Genomic DNA, 11,694 nt, shown 5'->3' with positions numbered 1-11,694 from the left:
CAATATTATTATTATTATTATTATTATTATTATTATTATTATTATTATTATTATTATTATTATTATTATTATTATTATTATTATTATTATTATTATTATTATTATTATCTAACAATTGATTGACTAAAAAGATAATGGGCTTATTTATGTTATTATCTAAAACCATAATTTTCTCTCTTTAACCTTTTTTGTTAATGTTAGGCATGCATGTAAGTTGCTTCTCAATTCGTATTTAAAATTTATTATGAGATCAAAGAGTTTGAAACCTTAATCTTTTTGTTTCTCCAGTTTCCTCTTTCAATTTCCAAAAGTTCAGTTTTGCACATTTTCACAATATAGTGCACCGATCAAATTAGAATCTTCATGCCTTTTCACACACCGATCAAATTAATTTAATTAAATTCTCGCATTGCACTTATAGAATCTTCGTAAAATCAATACCTTTCTACAAATATATAGTTCTTGAGATGAACTTCAATTATGTGGAAAAGAGAAAATGATGAATAAATATAGTATATATCAATTAGAATGAAGGGTCTAGTCACGTACATCAAAATCAGAGGTTGCATGGATTTTTCAAACTACTACAATTTATATGCTGCTTAGCTGGCATATATTCTTGTTTATTACGTGCTTCATTCCAACTCTACTGTCCTTTTCAATGTTATACATATATGAATTCACTCTTAAATTTAATGTATTTACCACGTCCCAATGATACTATCATGAATTGCCTGTAAAAAGTTACTAATTCAACTTTTTTTTGGCTATACCTAGGGGATCTGAACACTGAATTATAAATTTGTACGTCAAAGTGATAAATCTGCCGTAGACATTCACGATATAAAGATTGAAAATGGTCCATATTTTACATGATAAACACCTAAACTCATTTGAATTAATGCATATATATATATGATTGATCTTAAGGATTTTTATTACGAAGATAAGATTTGTGGGTGTCTTGGATAGACTAATATACATTATAAAATATTGAGATCTATTGGTTACTGTTTTTTGGTTCGATCACCAATTACTTGTCATGAATTTAGTCTCATGCATATTGATTCCGACTTCGATAAAAATTACTTCGTTGCAATGTGACCAATGCGCCATTTCGAATATTAAACCACAAGTCATGATGTATATATAATTTTACAGTATAAGTTTGAGTTTTCAGTTTGAGCTTTGTTTGATATATAATCAAATAAAATCACCAGACTATGAGAATACATATAAAGACACTAACTAATTATCAAGTATATGTAAAAAAAGTATAAAAAGTGGCCTCAATTAAAGAAAGGTATGCTAATGCGACCAAAGGATAAACACGTAAAATAAATTCTAAATTGCACGTAAGCATTAATGTAATAAGCCATTTTGCAAGAAAAAAACACAAAAGTTGCTAAGATATATCGAGAAGCATATTATATGGTAATTAATGAGTCTAATCTAATGACATTATATCATTATTATCTAGGAAACAAAGAATTGATAGAATTAAATTCAATTAAAGTCAGAAAATCGCCTGTCATCCAATAAAATATGTAGATACACATACCTATCTATTTATACACAAATGAATGTCATTAATTATACTTGATCACTAATCCCATTAAGACACGTCTAACTATTTTTTTCGTATATATCAAGAAAACGAATTACTACTACATAGCTACTAGCTAGTATAGCATATTGCAACTGTATTATTTGCTTATAGTAAATTTTTTGATAATACCAACAGTAAATTTAAAGATCGTGATATAATAGACTCCAACTTCAAACCTTTGACTTTAAATATTAATTACTCTATCACTAAATTAACACATCACTTATTTATTTATAGTAAGGGTTAATTACGCCAAAAATCATAAACTTTGGTCGGATTTCCAAACTTTCCATGATTTTTTTTTTATCAAAAATTCCCTGAATGTAATCGTCTGAACAATTTTTCCATGATTTTCGAAAATCCCCAAATTGAGTGCTGACATGGCATTTTTGAGTGACCTGAAAAATGATATGGCACCGCCGGACGGGAACCAAAACAACGTCGTTTAGTTGGGCGTAAAAAGACGTCGTTTTACCTCAAATTCTAGCCCCCGTCTTCTCCTCTCTGAACTCCGGCGAAGAGCCACCCACCGGACCGCCCCTGCGGCCCTGCCCTCAGTTTTGCAGAGCCCTAGTTTACCAAATCTCTCATTCCTTAATCTTGCCAGAGCAATGAAAGGCGGCGCGAGGTCGGGTGGTGGCGCCGCGCGAAAGGGGCGCAACCCTAGGCGGCGCGAGGTCGAGTGGTGGCGCAGCGTGAAAGGGGCGCAAACCCTAGGTGGCGAGAGGTCGGGTGGTGGCGCCGCGTGAAAGGGGGCGCAAACCCTAGGTGGCGTGAGGTCGGGTGGTGGCGCCGCGTGAAAGGGGGCGCAAACCCTAGGTGGCGTGAGGTCGGGTGGTGGCGCCGCGCGAAAGGGGGTGCAAACCCTAGTGAGGTGTGAGGTCGGCGGTGCGAGATCTGGGGAAGAAGAAGAATTTTTTAGGGAGAAGAAGTGGACGGCGATGATGGATGTTTGGGGAAGAAGAAGAACGGCGCGAGGTTTGTGGTGGACGGCGACGGTGGAGGTCTGGGGAGAAGAAGAATTTCTGGAATGATGCGAGGTCTACGGTGGACGGCAGCGGTGGAGGTCTGCGGTGGACGGTTCGCGAAAGTGGACGAGGTCTGGAACGGCGTGAGCACAACAGCGGCAGTTTGGGGGTGAGGTTTTTGGCGGAGGCCGGCCTTCGTGTCTGAGATCGAGGGAGGTGATCGTCGTGAAGGAGGAAGGTGGAGGTGGTGGCCCTTGGTGCTGCTTCGCCGGAGGAAGGCAGCGACGGTCCTTTGGCAGCGGTCCACCGGCCGACCTGGAGGAAGGGGAGGAAAATGATCGATTTTCTATTTTTTTGTTTATTTTTTTTCCAAGTATGTCACACCCCAATTCTTGAAGGAATAAATATAATCGAGGTGTGAATAATTCATAGAAATAAACAAGGGAAATACCTTGTTAAAACCCGAAATAGGATAGAAAGTCGGGCTATGCCCCTTTGGATCACAAGTTTTGTTTCATGCTTCTGACAACCGACATTCATTGGCATAAATTTAATAGTAAAGAGTCTAAGCTCGGTCAGGTATATCATTTGAAATTTATGATAAAGATCTTAAGTTGGGAAAACAAAAGACTGATATGAGTAATTGCTACAGCGGAAGTCTAACATAGGAATTTAACTCTAGCCTCAGCTCCGTCCCGTCAGCACCGGCCAGCCAACCTGAAAACATTTGAAAGTATTTTTGGGCTAAGTACTAATGTACTTAGTGGGCATGCATTTTCTGAAACATCTCATATTTTAATAAAGGCAGTTTATCCAATCATACTTGACATAACTTAGAAGGTTTTAAAGTGAAATAACTTCTAAGCATGTTAAAAATAATTTCTTTCATTTGTGCGCACATGTCACACTCCCTTTCCGTTACTCGCTGTGATCCCGGACCTTTTAGCCACCGACGGATCCATTTCTCCTTCTTACTTGAACTGAGGGCGTAACCCAGTCAAGTTCCCATTTGGGACCCAATGCTCCGGAACACATCCCGTCGAGCACCCTTATAACGCCTCATACATACATGATTAGTGCCCGAATGGAGATCAACCCACCGAGTTAGCTAATAGGTGTACACAATTCTCAAATAACGTGTTAGGTCAAGAGAGAACCTCGATCGATTCATGAATTGCGAGCCTTAAACGGAGCAGAGTGCACATAAACATTTTATTGGATAAACAGTTTTCATTACATTAAATAAACAATTTGCAGTTCATTGAAACATTTAGAGCTTAATAACTCAATCATACTTTGTACATTTGGAAAGTAAGCCCACCTGGATAGGCAAAGCCTGAAGATCATAATCACATAAACTCGTCTTGGGAAAGCAGCGCTAATCCCCTTGGTTCATAAAGCCTACAAGAAATTCTATTCTTAATAGGTTTTCTCAATCTAATCTTAAGTCATGGTGAAGTGCTTATCATCCTATGATTCACTTAGCCGGGTTTTCAAAATTTAATAAATATTTGAAAACTAAATTCTTGAGTTAAGAACACCAACAATATTCTTACTCGACTTTCTTTTGAAAATTTGATTTAATGAAAACCAATTTAAATCATGAGTACTTTTATTTGCAAAAATGCATATGCAAATACATGTCATGCTTAGCATATAATAAGTAATCACTTAAAATATGCACATAATAATAATATAATATTATTATGCAAATCATCTTTAAAATAATTAATCAAACTAATTATAGTCAAATTAATTAAATTATGGACTACCCAAAATAATTAAATGTAGGGCTAGTTTTTAAAATTTCGCAGCCCAAGCAATTAAAATAAAGGCCCAAACTATTAAAAGAAATCGGCCCACTTGATTGTATAAGGGACAGCCCATGCTATTAATAATTAAGTCAGGCCCAATAATCTCAGCCCAACTCCTTTACAAAATTCGGCCCAGCTCTCTAAGGCCCAAACTTCCCTAAATCCCTTCTTCAACACACCCACACACACAAACACACGCAAACACACACACCTCAGCGGCGCAGCAGCAGCCTTTCCCCCTCCCCCCTTCTTCCTTCTCCGGCGGCGGTAGAGTCGCCGGCCGCTCGATCCTTAAACCCCCCCCTTGTCTCTCTCTCTCTCTCTCTCTCTCTCTCTCTCACGACAGCACACACACACTGAAACATGCCATCACCATCTCTCTCTTTCTCCCGAATTCACGGCCGCCGAGGCCCATCTCCGGCAAAGAGCGCCGTCTCCGGTCACCCTCACCGTCACCTTCTTCTCTCTCTCCGTTCGTTCACAGATCGCCCGACGACAGCCGAAGAAGTGGACTGCCGCTGCTGACCTCCCTCGCGATCTCTCTCTCGGCCTTCCGGCAACAGCAGCCGAGCCACCGTCGCGGACACCCTCAGCAATACCCAGCCCAGACCACCTCTCTCTCTCCAGCCGTGGCCGGGCAGCAGCGGCACCGCCGCCGTGACCTGCCCCTGCCTCTCTTCCTCTCACTCTGTGTCGGACGGACGACAGCAACCAGCCATCGCCGACCGCCTCTAGTCGATGAAGGACGCCGCCTTCATTTCTACCCAAACCCGGCTCAGAGCGGCGACAAAGCCCTTGCCTCGCCGCCTCTCCCTCAGATCTCCGGCCGACAGCAGCAGATGAAGCAAGCTGCCATAGCCGTCTCAGCACCCTACCCTCTGCTCCCTCCGGCCGACAGCAGCGAGGACCGCCGCATCCCTCATCTCGACTCATACAGCCAACAACCACATCAAGGTTCGAAATCAAAGCAAGACAAAGCTTCAAGACTATTTTTCTTCTTCTTTTTATTCATTTTCGATTTTCATCATTGTAAAACATTTGATATGTTTGCTTAAACACATATATGAGTATGTATATATATATATATATAAATGAATGTATGCATATGTGTTTCTCTGTGAATGAACGAAAGGAAACATTACAATTTATAGAGTAGAATTTGGAAGTGAAACCTTTATAAGGATTCTGCTGGATCAGTTTCTGTATATGCTTAGTTGCTGAAATTCTTGAGCTTCGGATTTTCTTGTGAGAGAGATGCAATATGTTGGATGATTGTGTAGGATGGAAGATGGAAGCTCGGATCAACCCAGCTATATTAAGTTTGCAAAAATGAGGGAGCAGGTGGGTGTGGGAAATGTCAAACTAATATGGCGCATTTGATTTGGTAGAAAAGTTGGGATCTGCATTTGATTTGGTGGAAAAGTTGGGATCTACACAGCCTGACTTTTGGGGCTGGAATTGGGCTGTAGAGTGGGCGGCTATGAGGCATAGGGTGGGCGGCTATGATTGGACAATTTAAATTCCTCAGGATAAAATTGTCGTAACTGTAATACTACTTCAGGGTTTGCTAATTAAAAGCTCGTGAAAATGCTTGAATGTTAAATTAAATAAATATGCAATGTATATAAATTTAATAATTAAATTTACAAATGCTTTTGTAAATCATTTTCGTTGGAATTAAAATAAATTCTTTTTCTCAATCCGGCGTGAATCTTCTTAAATCTAAGTTAAAAAATACTCTAAATATAGCTACGAGGAAACGGGGTGTTACAAAGTAGGCGCCACATCAGCTCGGTATTACCACATAGGCGCCATGTCAGCTCGGTATTGCCACGTAGGCGCCAGCTAAGACCGGACCTTCACCGGAGGTAAAAACCGTGGAAAAACCGTTCAGGCATTTAAATTCAGGGAATATTAAAAAAATAGTTCATGGAAAGTTTGGAAATCGCACCAAAATTCATGATTTTTCACGTAATTAACCCTTATAGTAACTTATTCACGTATCCTTGTAGTCCAAGACACAAAATTTGAATGATACTATTGATCTATGTAGTCTATAAAACTAGCATTATATATCTACAATTTAGGCCGATCAATTGTTAAAAAAAAAGAAGAAGGGGAAAATACCCATTTTCATGATTCGGAGTTATTAATGTTTAAGTCGATGAACTATTTATTTAGGAGAAATTAGTATTGTCATATATATAAGGAAAACGAGAGTACCAAGGGACACTTCTATAGCAATAAAACAACTACAAATTATCTGTAAAGCCCACAAATGACTTGGAATGAAAGTGATTGTTCTTTAAAAAAAACAAAAAAAAAACGTTGGTACACATGTAAAAATGATAAACATGCATTTTTGCCTCTTGGTGTACGTGTAAAAATGATAAACATGTGTCATATTTGATGCTTACTTATGAGAATTTTGTGTATTTTATGGTTTATTTGAATATATATTGGTTTATTGTCGAAAACTTATTACTAAGTTCATCTCTATACGATTTCGTGAGCGTGAACGGATCGAAAATCGGACGTCGGACGAGGGAGAACTGGCCAAAATAAAATCGCTGCGCAAAACTGTCAGGATCCTGCGGTCCCGACCGTGGCCACGGGCCTGACCGCGGGCAATTCGGCGACGAACGTGGTCTGATCGCGTGGCCGCGTCTCAGGCCACGTGTTTGCTCAATTTTTGCGCATTTTTTGAGTTTTTTTTACTATTTTTTCGATTCTACACGGTTTTGATATTTTGAGACCTATTGCATATAAATACTCCTCAGAAATATATTGAAGAGACTTTTACATTATTCTAATTTTTTTAAGAGCTGAGAGAGACAGAAGGAGAAGACCTGAAGAGCAAGAACTGAAGATTCACAGATTTCCTTATGGTTTATTTGTTGAATATTCATCTATTCCTTTGATATTTTTATCCTAGTTCATATGTCTATGTGTGGCTAGAACATTTTTTATCCTAGGGTTTAGGTAGTAAACAAATTTGAATTTTTAACTTTCTTTGATTCAACTTATCAAGATTTAATTTATCATTTTTATGTTCTTGTACATGTTGTTTGCTTAATTGATTGGCCACCAATTTTGCATGTTTTTAGGTTTATATTTGATATCGGAAGATGATAATTATTACTTGAATTAAGAACATAAAACACACTTGTCAATATTAGCGTGAGGGCTTGAGATAAGTGTGAGGACATTAATCCTAAGGACTATTTGGAGTTGCATGTTTAAGAGTGATCCAAGGACGGTAGCCTTGCATGTAATTAACTGTTTGTATACCACGAGAATGAGTATAAACTAGCTTTGAGATTGTCTTAGAAGAATTTATCTTGATTTATTGAATTGAATTTATTAGGTTATCTGAATCTGTTGAAACTTTTACCTTGAGATAATATATTTCCATTAGTTTTTCTCTGTCAACTTGATTTATTTTCTCTCTGTTTATTTATTTTCTTTGCGTTAAACCAAACCAATCTTTATTTGTTCTCCAAATAGAGAAAGACATTTTAGGATAGTATAATTAATTGTAATCAATCAATTATACACATATACTTGCAGTGTATTAAGAAATTAGCGAATAAAAAATGAGTAGTGCTATTTATACATATTATGTATATACATAATAGGATATTTTAGTAATTTTCTTTAATTAATGATTAATACTTAATTAATGTTAATTAACTAATATAGTATTTTACCTATTTAACCTCATCCGATAATTTAGGTAAATTAGTAAAAGTCAAAGTTCTATCTTTCCATAATAATTAAAGATTTTTTTTCCCCATAAATATATTGTACTAATTTATTAAATAACTCACTAAGTTTAATTATGTTTTACTAATTAATTTCAATTTATTTTTTCCTTTTGATTAAAAAGTTTCGATTAAAAAAAATGGAATGCAAAAGTTGGAATAAAGAATAATAAAAGGATTGCATGACTCACTAATTTTATTTTATTTATATATATCCTGCATGCATATGGAAAATAGATTTATTCACTTGTGTGATCACTAAAGTTGAGATGTTATGTCAAAAAACAAAATTGGAAGGTTTTAGATGATGTAAATATAGTATAAATAGTAGATTTAGATTAAATATATACTTACCATAAATGATGAATGAGGATAGAAAAGGAATACTAAAAGAGTAGAAATTTATAGGGGTATTATGTATATACATATTATGTATACATAGATTAACTGATAAAAAATTTCAATGGATACATAATTAATTAATTTCATAATTATTTCTTGATTATTGTACCTAAGATTAATGAGTATGTTAGATTTAATAAGGAAGTTATTGAGTTATTCTAAAATCATGCTTGCAATAAAAGGCGAGGAATTTAATGGGAGAAAACACATTTAGCCTTATACGTAATGTAAGTATATATTCCTATGTATATTCCTTTTGTTCCATTTATTTTGATACACTTTTTTTTTAATATGTCCTATTTATAATAATATTTTTTAAAAATAATATGTGATTCATATCTTCTCTACATACATTAAATAAGTGGTCCTTACCCATTAAATGTTTCAAAATAAATGAGACAAACTCCCTCCGTCTCATAAAAATATGAACAATTGGGAGTGGCATGGATCTTAGGAAATGTTAGTTGGAAATTATTGTGAGTGAAAAATGAGTCCCACTTTATAAAGTGTTGTGAGAGTAATGAATTAATTAAGAAAAAGTAATGGTGGGCCATGATGATTTTTTTGTGAATAAGTATAAAAAGGAGGGATACAAAGTAAGGGGGTAATGTACAAAAAAGTAAGGGGGTAATGTACAAAGTAAGGGGGTAATGTACAAAAAAGGAAATGTTCATGTTTTTGTGAGACACCCCAAAATGGAAAAATGTTCATGTTTTTGTGAGACGGAGGGAATATACATTAGCTCACATAGAGGATTAGGCTAAAAACAACTCTTAAGGTGTGTTTGCTTTGAGGTATAAAGAAGGGATACTATTTATCACCTTATACATCGTTTGCTTAAACATAATAAAAAATTTGGACAAATGATATAAATTTTCGGGCAGCACATTTTCCCTTGGAAAATGAATAATATTATACTAAGGGAGGGTGGCATAATTTTATACTACCTTGTGAGGCGTGGATAAATGTATCATCATTCAAACCAAACAAGATTTAAACAATGTGATCTCCACTTTAAGTGATAAATTTATATCTCATTATATTATCCCTCTATTTAGAGAGATAAAAAGCGAACACACCCATAGGGCGTGTTCTTTTTAGTTGTGAGTTTATCATTAGAAAATAAGGGAGAAAAATAAAAAAAATTTATCACATTCTAGTGAAAAAATGGGCAAAATATTGTTTTTCATATTTTTCCATCAAAGAGAACACACTCTTAGAGTATAAAATATGAATAGATTTGCATCACTGATCTAATAATAATCTAACAGTTGATATTTAATCATCGAGAAATTGTATGAATTCTATGTAGAACACGCATGAATTTGTTGTGTGAATGTCTTAATTGCGAAAAATAAAATTTTCGTTACCTATGAGATTTTAATTCAAGAACATGAATTCATTTAATATAGTGATAAATCAATTGTAGATCTTGATAATTTAAGAATTAAAAATAATTTTAATTTTATATTTTAAGATATATTTATATTTTAGCCGACCTTAACCTCGCATACACGTAATTAAGGTATCTCAATTACGAAGCTGTTGATAGAAGTATTTGCTCTTTCATATTTGGAATTTGTAGTGGTTAGTTTAATTAGTTCAATTATTTTTTCTTTTATGTGGTTTGCAATATCTTAGTAGCTAGGTTGCATGTAGACTACCCTAAATAAACAATAAATTAATAGGTGATGTAGGTCGCCCTTATCACAAAAAAGCAAAATATCAAAATGGTAACCTCTCTTTCCCATTTTGAAAATCCCTTATATTTTTTTGGAATGCCTTAAGATATAGCCTATTTTTAAATTTAAATTGTATTAATTGTTTTTATTATTTTTATTTAATATTGATGCAGATAATATGTAAATTAAAACAATATATAGATAAAATAAAATAATTTCATATATGTGTAAAAAGATAATAAGTACTATATAACAAAATGAAAGGAAGGATAAAGTATTATAAATTCAGCCATAGCTACTGCTTGACTTGAGATACTCTTTTCTTAAAATAGACTTTCTTTAAAAAAATAATTAATTCTAACAAACTCATTACATCATCCCCACCGAATATCTCGATAAGGTCAAATTTTAGATTAAAAAAAAAAAAAAGTGTAAGTGGTACTATCTTTTTCTTTAATCAAATTGTACTTTTTTCATAGCATTAAAGGGAAAAAACAAAAAGAAAGAAAATTTTGATAGCGAATTAACTATTTACCAAAATCATACAGACAAGCAGCCTAATGAACTCCAAACATGTTATATTTGTTTCAGAAAAGGGTTTGGTAACATAAAAAAGAAAGGTGATTTTATGAGTGGTTTCCACTCCACAAATTGCAAAAAATTAGCTGTAAACAAATAAATGAATTATTAAGATTTGTGGGGCAAGGAACTATGATTTTATTTTCTTTTTACTTTTTTTTTATTGTTTCATTTATACTATATAGATTTTGGATTCAATTGGTCTTTTCATTAGGCATGGAGTTTTCACATCCATCCGGGGTGGATTCCATTGCCTCTCTCTACACATTTTACATCATACATGATGTACTTTATTTTAACTTATCTGCACTCCATATTCATGAATATGTTCAAAGCATTTTAATTTTAAAAAAGAAAATACAGATAAAATTGTAATAGTACAATCTTAATTAATTATTACTCCCTCCGTCCCACCTCCATAATCCACTTCACTTTTTCACACATATTAAGAAAATGCAATAAATAGTGCTTGAAAAATTCAAATAGTACTTAAAAAAATACAAAATACATGTAATTATTCAATTTTGCCCTTATTTATTCTATGTTTGACTATATTTAAATAAGGTTACTTTGGTAAAAAAAAATTTTTGGAAAGTGGACTATATTGTGGGACATCTAAAAATGAAATAAGGGACTATGGAGGTGGGACGGAGGGATTATAATATTTCACCCTATCAAACCTTTTCATTTAATTATATATTTAAGACTAATATTTACTATCGTTAAAACCTCTACGGAGAAAACTCAATGGGAAAAATCCAATCGTCTATCAGCGTTATACTCCCTCCGTCCCACTCCAATAGGCTCACTTCATTTGGACACGAAGATTAAGAAAACTTACTTTTTAGTAGAAAAGTGGTAGTAAAGTGGTGTGGT

General features: G+C 34.6%; 1 long non-coding RNA gene across 1 annotated transcript; it reads right to left on the bottom strand.

Annotated features, from left to right (window-relative positions):
- Nucleotides 1–3,009: 3,009 nt before the first annotated feature.
- On the bottom strand, nt 3,010–4,230 carry LOC130987140 (uncharacterized). Its single transcript, XR_009089585.1, has 2 exons — nt 3,899–4,230; nt 3,010–3,294 (listed from the first exon to the last, which is right to left on the bottom strand). It is a non-coding gene; the product is annotated as an uncharacterized LOC130987140 (long non-coding RNA).
- Between the last annotated feature and the right edge of the window lie 7,464 nt (nt 4,231–11,694).

This window comes from Salvia miltiorrhiza, chromosome 5, assembly GCF_028751815.1.
Source record: "Salvia miltiorrhiza cultivar Shanhuang (shh) chromosome 5, IMPLAD_Smil_shh, whole genome shotgun sequence".
NCBI classification, from domain to species: Eukaryota; Viridiplantae; Streptophyta; class Magnoliopsida; order Lamiales; family Lamiaceae; genus Salvia; species Salvia miltiorrhiza.
This window is presented reverse-complemented; position numbering and strand designations above follow the sequence as displayed.